Source organism: Lolium perenne, chromosome 7 (genome assembly GCF_019359855.2).
Source record: "Lolium perenne isolate Kyuss_39 chromosome 7, Kyuss_2.0, whole genome shotgun sequence".
NCBI classification, from domain to species: Eukaryota; Viridiplantae; Streptophyta; class Magnoliopsida; order Poales; family Poaceae; genus Lolium; species Lolium perenne.
Genome location: NC_067250.2, coordinates 270,878,734 through 270,891,952, shown reverse-complemented (window position 1 = coordinate 270,891,952; position 13,219 = coordinate 270,878,734).

Sequence of the window (13,219 nt, the reverse complement as noted above, 5' to 3'; positions counted from 1 at the left end):
TTCCCTGAAAGAACAATGTGGCGCTTTGAATCATCGCATGATGTACCGATCGTTTTCTTATCTTTCCGTTTCCTCGGTTTGCTACTCATGTCCTTCACATAGAAAACCTGAGCGACATCTTTCGCTAGGACGAATGGTTCGTCAAGGTAACCAAGATTGTTGAAATCCACCATTGTCATTCCGTATTGCTGGTCCACCTTTACCCCACCTCCTGTTAGCTTGAACCATTTGCACCGGAACAAAGGGACCCTAAAGGAGGGTCCATAGTCAAGTTCCCATATCTCCTCTATGTAACCATAATATGTGACCTTTTGCCCATTCTCGGTTGCGCATCAAAGCGGACACCACTGTTTTGGTTGGTGCTCTTTTTATCTTGGGCGATCGTGTAAAATGTATTCCCATTTATCTCGTACCCTTGGAAAGTCGTTATAGTCGAAGATGGTGTCTTGGCCAACATGTACAGCTGATCTACAACCTTATTGTCACTCATTAAATGTTTTCTCAACCAACTGCCGAAAGTCTCCATGTGGGCCTTCCTAATCCAGGATTCAGGCTTCACAGTGTTTTCATATCGTAAAATATTCTTGTGTTTCTCAAAGTACGGAGCCACCAAGCTGTAATTGGTCAGAACTGTGTGGTGTGCTTGATCGGAGAATGGCCGTCCATACATATCATTGATTTCCTTCCGATCGTGCCTTTTCCACTTAGTCTCCCCTCGTGCCGCGATTGAGGAAGACCAATCGGCTTAAGGTCAGGAACAAAGTCAACACAAAACTCAATTACCTCCTCATTTCCATAGCCCTTGGCGATGCTTCCTTATGGCCTAGCACGGTTACGAACATATTTCTTTAATACTCCCATGAACCTCTCGAAGGGGAACATATTGTGTAGAAATACAGGACCGAGAATGGAAATCTCATCGACTAGGTGAACCAGGAGGTGCGTCATAATATTGAAGAAGGATGGCGGGAACACCAACGCGAAAGTGTCCCGACATTGGATCACATCGTTCTGTAACCGTGGTAGAACTTCTGGATTGATTACCTTCTGAGAGATTGCATTGAGGAATGCACATAGCTTCACAATGGCTACTCGAACATTTTCCGGCAGGAGCCCCCTCAAAGCAATCGGAAGCAATTGCGTCATAATCACGTGGCGATCGTGAGACTTCGAGGTTTTGGAACTTTTTCTCCGAGATGTTTATTATTAACTTTATATTGGACGAGAATCTGACGGGACCTTCATACTGCTCGGGCATTCAAAAAAGATGACCTTCTCTTCTTTGAGTCAGAGCGTAGTGGCACGACCTTGAAACCGTTCCGGATGCGGGTCATCGGGGTCTTTCAAACTTTGCTGGTCCTGCCGTGCTTCCTTTGTATCATTTGACTTCCCATACACGCCCAAGAAGCTTAGGATGTTCACGCAAATATTCTTCGTAACGTGCATCACGTCGATTGCAGAGCGGACTTCTAGGACTTTCCAATATTCTAGCTCCCAGAATATAGATTTCTTCTTCCACATGGCTACGTGCCCGTCGGCTCCCTTCGGAACGATTGTCCGCCAGGACCCTTTCCAAAGATGACTTTCAAACCCTTGACCATATCAAATACCTCAGCACCCGGTGTGTTCCCGCAGCTTCGGCCGGTGATCTGCCTTGCCGTTGTAATGCTTGCCTTTCTTTCTTCTTGGATGACCTTTCGGAAGAAATCGACGATGCCCAAGGTACACGTTCTTCTTACAATTTGGCAAATGTACACTTTCGGTCTCATGTAAGCGGTGCGTGCATGCATTGTATCCCTTATTTGACAGTCCCGAAAGGTTACTAAGAGCAGGCCAATCGTTGATGGTTACGAAAAGCAACGCTCGTAGGTCAAATTCCTCTTCTTTGTGCTCATCCCACACACGGACACCAGGTCTGCCCCACAGCTGTAAAAGTTCATCAACTAATGGCCTTAGGTACACATCGATGTCGTTGCCGGTTGCTTCGGACCTTGTATGAGAACTGTCATCATAATGAACTTCCGCTTCATGCACAACCAAGGAGGAAGGTTGTAGATGCATAGAGTCACGGGCCAGGTACTATGGCTGGAGCTCTGCTCGCCAAAAGGATTCATGCCATCCGTACTTAGACCAAATCTTATGTTCCTTGCGTCAGCTGCAAAATCTTTGAACTCTCTGTCGATCTTTCTCCATCGCGTTCCATCTGCGGGGTGTCTCAACTCCCCGTCCGACTTACGGTCCTCTTTGTGCCATCGCAACAACTTGGCATGCTCTTTGTTCCTGAACAGACGTTTCAACCGTGGTATTATAGGAGCATACCACATCACCTTGGCGGGAACCCTCTTCACGGGTTTACGGCCCTCAACATCGTCACCAGGGTCATCGCCTCTGATCTTATAACGCAATGCGGTGCATCTTGGGCATTCATTCAAATTCTCGTATTCACCGCGGTAGAGGATGCGATCGTTGATGCATGCATGTATCTTGAACCTCTAAACCTAGAGGGCAGACAACCTTCTTTGCTTCGTACGTAGTGGCGGGCAACTCGTTATTCTTTGGAAACATATTCTTCAACATTTTCAGCAAGTTTTCAAATGCCGAGTCAGCTACACCTGCCTGTGCCTTCCATCTCAGCAAATCCAGTGTGCAGCCCAGCTTTTTCAGACCATCATCGCATCCGGGGTACAGCGCCTTCTGTGATCCTCTAACATGCGATCCAAATTCTCCCTCTCTTTTTCAGTTTCGCAGCGTCTCCGTGCATCAGCAATGGTCCGACCAAGATCATCAACGGGATCATCACGTGCCTCTTCTTCACCTTCCCCTTCACCTTCCCCTTCACCTTCAGCATCCTCCATGAAAGTATCACCGAAATGAGCAAGATAGCTTTCATCATTGAAATCATCCCCTTCTTCATCTTCTTCCATTATAACCCCTCTTTCTCCATGCTTGGTCCAACAATTATAGCTTGGCATGAAACCGTGCCGAAGCAGGTGCATGTGAACATCTCTTGAGGAAGAGTAACCCTTCTGATTCTTACATTTAACACATGGACAGATAACAAAACCCCCTGCTTGTTCGCATTAGCCACTACGAGGAAATCTTTCAAACCCGCACTGAACTCGCCGGAGAGTCGGTTACCGTACATCCATTGTCGATTCATCTGCATTATTATAATATAAAATATATAATTAACCATCATGCATTTGTTAAACTAACTAGCTACAAACAATATAAATTAAACAATGAACTACACACACATGCACATTTTATCAACGACACATCAAAGGTTCAAGTTGCTAACCGCGATCGAGGAGGAAAAAATAAATGAGAAAGCTCAAGTGTGGCTCCAACACTTCATATCATGTTTGTTTCATGCTCTTGGGGCATTTCATCAAACACCTTATGTGCATAAGAGGAACCAAAAGCAAACCTAACACCCACTTGTGAAGCTTGTGAAGAGAATGGCACCAAATGGCTAAGTGTTGGCTGCTGGATGGGTATATATAGGGGAGGGGCTTTAGTCCCGGTTGGCCTGGCCAACCGCGACTAAAGGCCTTCGGGCACCTTTAGTCGCGGTTGGCCTGGCCAACCGCGACTAAAGCCCCCCACGTGCACCAGCTGGCCACCGTGCGCCCTGGGCCCAGGCCTTTGGTCGCGGTTCGCCACACGAACCGCGACTAAAGACCCCATTAGTCGCGGTTCCTTTACCTTCGCGACTTATGGGACTTCCCGGAAGCCTGTTTTTCCACCAGTGTCTGCATACGCCAACAGCTAAGCCAGAAAACTGGGTTACAGTCCTCATCTACCTTGCCCTCAAGTTCTTCTGATTGTAAATCATCACTATCCCTGTCAGCTGTCACATTCGATAAAAGGGTGCACAACTTTCAAATGAGCGAATGTTTAAATCTGCTCCTAGAAAAATTGGATCCATCTATACTTCGTACGTCCAATAATTTTAGAAATATGGAATCATGAAATTGGGCCCAGAAACCTCTAAATCGAAGCAAGTATTACTGAGTAGTCAAGAGCTCAGCGTAGTGATCAGGGGCAACATCTTCTAGCGGAGTTGGCTCACCTGTACCTCGTACCTGATGGTGCATGGCAATTACCAGGCCTTAGATTGTTGATGAAGGCCAAAGCCGCATGTGACATCGCTCCAGACGCGGATATGCACGAACGCATCGCGCAACACGCTGGAGCCGGAACTGCTGCTTGAATGCGTCCTCTGCCATGCCAGAGACGAACTCCAAGACTCGTCCAGGGTGCCACCCCAGGTGCCGGCAACCAGAAACAAGCTCGACGTAGATTGGCAGTGGTGAGAATACCAGGTTGATGTCCGAGTTCTCCTCGGCGAGGAGCCTCGTGTTGCAGGCCGCGAGCGCTCGCAGTCCACCGGAATCGGATTGCGGCGGCTCCCTCGCCAGCCCTACTTCGATCTCCATCGCCGGAGTGGGACCTCCGGAGGATGACGTACCGCGCCACTGCAGGCGATACATTGCCCATGCCGATCCTCATCAGACCGTCAAGGAAGGCGCATATCTGCTCCCGCCGGTTTAACGCCCGCACCAGAACACGACGGGGGCGCCTGCACCGCTGCGCCAGCGCTGTGCTACTTCTCCGGCAACAGGTAAAGAAGGTCCTCGACGAGCACGCTGGAGGGGAAGCTGCTATCGCGCTTAGTGCAGGATTTGGACCGGTCGCCAAGACAATGGTCGAACGTGGCTAACTTGCTCATGGACGAGCGACTTGGGCTGCAGTTGTCAACTCGGCGAGCGGGGCGACATTGCAGTCGAGCGGCCTGAGGTGGTTGGCGTGCATCCAGAGCGCAGCGTTTACAAGACCTCTCCTCGTCGTAGTTGCCGGTGCCTCTGCTGGTACCCTAGAGTTTTCAGCCGACAATCAAGGTCGGGATGTTTTTGTTCGATGTGATTCAATTTGATCTGATTTGTAGAGGATGGTGCTTTGGTTGGAGGAAGGTGTGGCTTCCGTTTTGATCTCCTCCCACGGCCAATGTGCTCCAAACTGAGACCGGATTGTCATAGGGCTCTTGGCTGGTATACGGAAAGAAAAGACACGAGTCAAAACGTTCAAAATAAGAAACCAAACCCAACATTGATCTCTTTTGGTGGGAGGGTAAATCGGTCCAAAAAAGTGTTGGACGAACAAGAAACCTTATTTTCTTTATTATTAGGTATAGATATAGATTGTTTCAAAAAAAAAAGTCATGAGATTAGATCACATACCCGTAAACAAGATACAAATCTCACACGTAACCGAAATTGAACTGACTCCCGTCCCTTCCGTATATTTCATGGAAAGTAACAGTAGCGTGCCAATATAAAACTCTTATCTCCAAAGAAAGCAACAAAGCTGCGCAATCATTTTTTAAGAACCACTTGCCTGGTTGGACACGGTAGCATGTAAAATAAAAAACACCATATTAATACACATCATACAAATTAATTTATTTTTTAGATTTTTTTTACAAAACACAATATAACGCAGACGACCACAAATATGTACATACACTTTAACCCCGTGAACGCAAGAATGTACTGCAATTTGTGTCTAGGAATTAATAAAAGATGAATATTTACGTGATCATGTGAACAGCCTAGCAGCGCTCGACATGATTTTTTTTCTTGACAACAAATCTTTTGCACACTATCTATGTAGAGTCGCTGTAAAAATACTATGTAGAGTTGCATTTGAAAGGATCTATATTCCTTTAAGGTGTGGACTAATGCGTCGTCTAGATTAATCAACACGAGCACAAAGACCTCATGGCCGATATTATTTTTTGTCTTCACCGGAGGCCACAATACATCTCCACCGGTGTCGGTTTAGCCCTTTTTACGAAACAGAGTATAACGCAGATATCCACAAGTATATGTATATACACTTCAACCCCGTGAACGCACGAACGCACTGTAATTTGTATCTAGGAATTAATCAAAGCCAGTATCATTTTTATAACTTCTAATATTTAGTAATCATGTAAACAGCCTAGCAGTGTTCGATATGATTATTTTTTTCTTGACAATAAATCTTTTGCACAAGATCTGTGTAGAGTGGCTGTAAAAAAACTATGTAGAGTTGCGTTTGATAGGATCTATATTCCTTCGAGGTATGGACCAATGCGTCGTCTAGATTATTCAACACGAGCACAAAGACCCATTGCTAATAGATGGGTGCAAGGAGAAGACGTTGTAGGTATCGTTTATCCATTCTATTAATCTATACATTTTTCGAAGCATGTATACATCAAAAAAATTATTGTCTGAATAGGTATACACGACGTACTTGCGTAACATTTCGGTAAAAAATAGGGTGGATTTGAGCTAAAAAAAAGAATACCGTGGCTGTGTATGAGGCCGGATTAAACTTTGATTTTTGTGAGATATTGGTCATTTTTCTATATCTCAAAATAAAATGTATATTTTTTCCAAATTTTCAAATGTACCTTCCGAATGCCTATGTATGCATGCATTTGTTTGTAGATTTTTTGGAGTCCCAGAAATACTGTTTTGACATTTTGAAAATACGAGCTCCAATGCACTCGGGTGCTGCTGAGGTAGTCCGATATGTAGTCTGTTGATTTTTGAAAGCCAATACTATATTTTTAATGATGAAGTTGATAGTATAATATTAGTTATAGTATGTATCTTCATATAAAATAATTTATAGCACTTTGGCTACATAGTAAATATCTTGACCCTTACAATATCGAAAGCTTAATTTTTTTGTTTGAATCATCAAAGTACATTCTATATAAATTGCAAGTTAGTCTACAAAGCTAGCAATGCTACAAATTTATTCGTGGACCCATTGTCGATTATGGTGCAAATGAAAATGATTTAGATATGTATCGATCATATATAGAATGTATGTATATAATCTCAGTGTGGAATTCAGGCATAAAAACAATGGGCCAGAATACATAGTTACTAAAATACATACTACGTAAACCGTTGTTTACGCAAGTGCAGGGTCGACCCGTGTGTTTATTTAAGTAGAGAAATTCCCAAATAATTTTTATATACTAAACAATGTCAACTTATGTGTGACATTTGTACATTAAAGGGTCTTTATTATAGTTTATGTGAACTCCACATTTTTATGATACTTTAGGCCCTAACATGCTTAAATTTACATATCAAAAATTTGTTGCATCCTCCAGGTTAGGTATCATGTGATTTGAATTACTGTTGTCATAACCCCATTACATGGCACACCTTATACTTGTGAGTGCAGCGGAATTGAAGAGTACGAGATATTAGGGAGATAAAATAATATATCAAAATTGAGTAAGGGAGATAAAATAATATATCAAAATTGAGTAAGAGATGACGGGTCTAGAATATGGTGTGGTCTTTCTAAAATTCATAATATTTATTTGTCCAGAAGTTAAAACTGACCACCAATATTTTATTGAGATTACATTTGCGGCTAGAACAATACTTTTCTAAATTCTTATTATCAATATACATGTAGCCATGAATTTAGATCTTGGACATATAGACAATACATTGAGACATGCCCTCGCATTTGCGAGGGCCACCTGGCTAGTTTACAATAAATATAACCTCGTCATCAAGAAAAATTCGACAAAGAAAATTAAACTTTCAGTTGCTACCTAGTATGTCATCTATGTTTACACCTTCGTTGTTTGCGGCACCAGTTCTATGTTCATCATAGCTGCCTTTCACAAAAAATTCAGCATCCATCCGGAGCAGTTCGTCCATCATCTCTTCTGCTATAGGGGTCACAGTGTCATCGATTTTGTCAATGTTCCTCTTCCTCTTCGCCTGCCTGGCCAGACACTTGGCGACAATTTGAGTCAGGTCTAACTTCGGGTAGCAGATTTGTATCATAATCATGGCAAATCTTGCCCCAGCAGATAGTTGAGCTTGAACAAATTCATGAATTCGAGGGGAATCTCGGAACTTCTCCATCAAAGCAGGACGAGTTTCTGGTATTTTGTTGCGTGGAAACATAGTACTATAAACTAGACACAATGTTCTTGTGCAGAAGTCAAGCAAATCGCGGACCTGACTCGCGCGATCTTGAAATCTGACTATTTGGCGAGTACGCTCAGGAGTAACCCAGAAATTTGAACCATTCTCACGAGCAAGCTTGAGAAGCACATTGGTTCGGGCTTCAACACGCTGATCTTCGGCAGCAGTATCCAAAAAAGAACCTGTTTCAGCGGAAGCATCAACGAGGAATAAAAAACAGAAGCATCAACGAGGAATAAAAGACAGTAAGAACAAAATACAGTATGACCATGTTTGCGGAGCGTACCCGTTATATCCAAGCTAGAGTCGTTCATCAGTTGAAGCATATAATTTTCTCGGGAAGTAGCTTCAGCAGCCTTAGCAACCGCAGTCTCCTTCAACGCTATGGCTTGTTGAGCTTGCTGAACAGCAAGTTTTTCATTTTCAGATGATCTTCGAGACAGTTCCATTATCACGAGAGCTTGTTTGTTCATCGACTGCAGTTGTTGACGGAGCTCGTCCAAGTCCTCATTCTGTGCAGCACTCGAAGAACCTCCAATAAACTCGTCAGCGGAGGACCTTTTCGAGTAAGACGCAACAGGCAAAGCAGTCGAGGAAGGTATCGCGATATAGTTGTCAAAAATCAACTAGAGAGAAATATTTCGATATCAATAACTCGGCAACATAGCTTTTCATTAATAAGGTCAGATATTTACATGGCTATTACAAAAGAAGGGTTCCTACTGAACTAGTGGGGAAGTTGTCGCCAAAGCCATTATGGCGACAACATCAAAAGAAAAACAACAAAAGAAGAGACAAGGTGGTCTACTTGACCTCCGGCTTCGATGAACTAGGAGCTGGAGTTGGCTTGTATCCAAGGAAGGCAAGGATTTTCTTCGAGCTTGGCTTGGCAGCCTTAATCAAAGACTGCCACTTCTTCGTCTCCATCTCCTTCACATCGCCAACTTTAGCACAGTCAATATCCTGTTGGCTGTCAGCAACCAAGGCGATGGTGCCTTCAACACCAATCTTCAAGCTTTCTTGTCGAAGACTGAGCCCAAGATCTTCTTTAGAATTGAAGCACTTGGCGAGAGCAGTAAAAGTCTCGGGTTCTTCTTTCTTCACGAAGAAGTAGGAAAAAAGCCGCGACACACCTGCTCTAGCGTCAGCAAGGCCTTGGCGTGCCTCATCTCCATGAATCTCAAGGAGGGAAAGAGCGTCGAGAAGGCGATCCCCTTCAGGATGCTCAAGCTCATAATCTTGATGCGTTCTCCCTGATGAGGCAAAATGCAGCTTATCGGCAAATAAGCAAAGAACAATATATCTACCCGAGAAAATCACAGCGGTCAAGGTACTTACTAACAAAACGCCTGATGAGGCAAAATGTAGCTTATCGGCAAATAAGCAAAGAACAATATAGTTACCCGAGAAAATCACAGCGGTCAAGGTACTTACTAACAAAACGTCGACTCTGTGACTCTAAACGAGCGATGATTTCCTCCTCACGGGCAGTTTGCTGAGTGATGTTTTCACTCAAAGAGTTTTCCGCGTCCTGAAGTCTTCTTCGAAGATCTTCGACAGCGGTGTCATCTGATTCAGCTTTCTTGCGAGCTTTTTCGCTTTGCTCCAATTTAAGAGCAAGAGCATCAGCACGTTTGTTAGCTTCCGCAAGATTGGCTGGCAAAACAAATGACAGTAACAAATGTCATGACAAAAAAATTGATGGAAAGTTTATTCAGCAGAAGAAGCAGCAAAAATAGTACCTTCAAGCTTTTTAGCATGGTCACGGTACCCGACAAATTGGGTACCGAGACGGATAAACTCCTTCATCAAAGGCTGAAAAGTAAATCAGAGAAAGAGAAATCAATATAGGACGCAAAAGTTCGACAGCAACAAACAAAGGAGAAGCAAAACACAAAGGAGAGTCGATAGCATTGAAATGTTCAGAACATAAAAGAAGAAGGGAAAACTTACATCGTCCATTGAAGGAGTCGTGGAACCACCAATTAACAGGATAGGCTCCTTGGCTGGCTCGACCCTAGCTCTCTTTGGCGAAGAGGCACGGGGGCTCACAACTGGAGTAGGGTGCTCGATGTCTTGCTGAGGAGGCGAGGTTTCATCCCCATCAGGTTGAGCTTCAGAGACAACTAAAGTACGAGACGTACTCGTTCGAGCAGTCGCGTCGATAGGTGGATTTTCATCCTCGTCACCACTACAATAAATAGGCGAAAATATAAGAAACAACATAGACAAAATATCGGGAGCAAACAACAAAGAGTAACAAGAACTTACGAGCTGACAAGGGCATCTTCATAAGGGCTGAAAGTTGTCCTTTCTTCAGTGGGAACAACTTCTTCGGCAGGAGGTTCGCCGGCTTTGGAGGTGCCAGAGTCGACAACTTCATCCCTCTTTATTTTATTCCTTGGAGAAACAACAGACGGAAGAGAATGCGTCGACTCGCTGGCTTCAGATTAAACTTCTTTTTCAGAGGAGGCCGCGGATTTTGTAGAACCCGCGACTTCACTCTCAGGGCGAGAAGTACCATGGTTGTCGTCGGTGACAACAGCCCGTTCTTCGACTTCTCCATCTTCTGGAAGAGGAGGAAGAGATGCTAAAACTGGATGATTCTACAAAGACAAGGAATGTCGACAAGAAGTTACGCAGGGGATGTCAGCAAAATAGTAGTCGACAAATATTAAAAAAGTCGAGAGGACAAAAAAGTCGAGTGGACAAACTAATAGTCGAAGAAAATACCTTGGGGAGGGCGTTGGTGCCACTATATGGCTCCACGCGGCAAGAGGATGGAATAGGATCTTTCTTGCTGAGCGACGAAATTCGTCGGATAAGCTTCTCCAAGTCCTTTACAGAAAGGTCCTTGGAGAGCCTGTCGGCATCTTCTTCGCCAGCATACATCCAAAGGGGATTTTTGCGAGCCTGTAAAGGCTGCACCCTAATCCTAAGGAAGTACGCCGTAATCTGGATACTCGACAATTCCTTGCCACGGGTGTTCTGAAGCTCGTGGATACGGGGCATCAGTGCTTCTGTCGCCGTTTTCTCTTCTTCGGTAGCTTCAGCGTCCCAGGTTTGGCGGCGAAGAATCTTGGCACCTCCATCGAAAGGAGCTATGTTGTACTCCACCGAGTCGGAGCTTTCTTCGTGCACATAAAGCCATCTTTTGCGCCACCCTTGGACGGAGTCGGGGAATTTGACGTCAAACTACTCGACGTCAGGGCGAACGCAAATAACAACACCGCCTATGTTGTAGGCGATGTTGGGGGAGCCATTGCGGCGGCTACAGAAGATTCGCTTCCACAGAGCCCAATTAGGATGGACTCCGAGGAAACACTCGCTGAGGGTAATGAAAATCGAGACATGGAGGATGGAATTGGGAGTCAGCTGATGCAGCTGCAACCCGTAAACGAAGAGAAGACCGCGGAGGAAATCGTGAATGGGGATAGAGAGGCCGCGAATAAGGTGGTCAACAAAACTGACCCGATACTCGATAGGAGGCGATGGATAGCTTTCCTCGCTGGGGAAGCGCAGAGCGTCTTTCTTCTTCATCAACCCGAGCTTCCTCATCAGGTTGAGGTCCTGATTCGAAATCTTGGATCTCTCCCACTCCAGATCTTCCGCCGCCATCTATGACTCAGGAGTGCTGTGCCTGGTGAGCCGTGCGCGTGGTGGCATCAACAATGGCGTAGGCGCGAAGTGCGAGTGTGGCTGAGCTCAGGAAGTGTTGGGCGCAATGGGGGATTTTTGCAGAGGAAAGCAGAGGTGCGGCGCAAGCGAAAGGATGAACGAAGGAAGAAGACGACCTTATATAGAAAATTGGCGAAACGACGCACCGTTGGATGGAATAATTGTGATATGGATGCTGTACACGTGGAGAAGGGGTAAAAATGTATTTTCAGTGTGAAGGAAAGGAACAGGTGCTACAGTGCGTGCACATGGAAAAGCGGAGGACGTGTGTCCCCCACTTGCACGACGTGTCAAATTGATGAGGGTTTTGGGCCCGCAAGACAGAGAGAGAGAGCAATACTCGCGTCTTCCCGATACAGTGATCGTGGCTATCGTCAGTAATGATGTCACCTTGCTAAGCGAAAATCTCGTCTGTGAAGATTAATAAAATTGGCAGCAGTAAAAGACTATCGATTATTTCGAGAGCCTTTGATCAAATACAAGTTTTTGATCAAATGCTCGGGGGCTACTTTAGAAAAAAAAGAAAGACTCGAGTATGACAAAATAAGAATGGCGAGAGCCTATGATCAAAAGCAGGCATTTGTTCATAGCCTCGGGGGCTACTCCCATCGGGAGCGCTGGTCGCGCACCCGATAGATATGAAAAGCTCGAGAAAGAATGACAATATAGCGACATAAGGCGTTAAAGTGTTGAGCCTACAACCAAGCACAAGTCCTTGGCTGTAGCCTCGGGGGCTACTCCCATCGGGAACGCTGTTCGCGTGCCCGATGAAATTATAAAAAGAAGTGAGCATATTTCGAGTTATACAAATAACTCTACATATACTCCCATCAGGAAGGCAAGATAAGTCATCAGTTGACTCAATAAAATGTGCTATTCCAACAGCCGAAAAAGCACTCGACAATATATTCTCAGAGCGCCAAAGCTGCGAACAATCTCTGAATGCCGCAAAACTTTGCGAAGGTAAGACCCCAGATCCATTCTGAGTGGCGTGGCACCGTCTCTGACGTCGGTTTGCTACTTTTTTCCGTATCAACATATATGAAGAAAAATCCTAACGGACGCGTTAGGTACCCGATAAAATATGACTGGGACTCGGCAGATGGTAAGACCTTAAGCAGCACCTGTCGAGTTAACACCATTATCCCGAGATCATGTCCAGGGACGTGATCTTGAAGTAGGTTTTTGCGGATTGCCACTAGAGCAGTTAACTAGTACCTGATCCGTCAGATGAACTAGCCCCAACTACCATTATCCCTGTACAATATATAATTTCATACCCAAAGATATGTGATAAGGTTATTGAATGATTATAAAGTCGGAGATTTTCCCTGATTCTTCGATTCAAGCAAAATCTCGTGGGCTACTGACATAGGCATCCCCAATGGGCCTGCCAAAGATGGTACCCGGGGTTTACTGAAGGCCCACGACTCGATGAATATGAAGTTTGGGAGCCCAAGTTGATACTAAGGAAAGCTAGAGTTGTATTAGGAAATATAGACTTATAATTTTACGGGACGGGT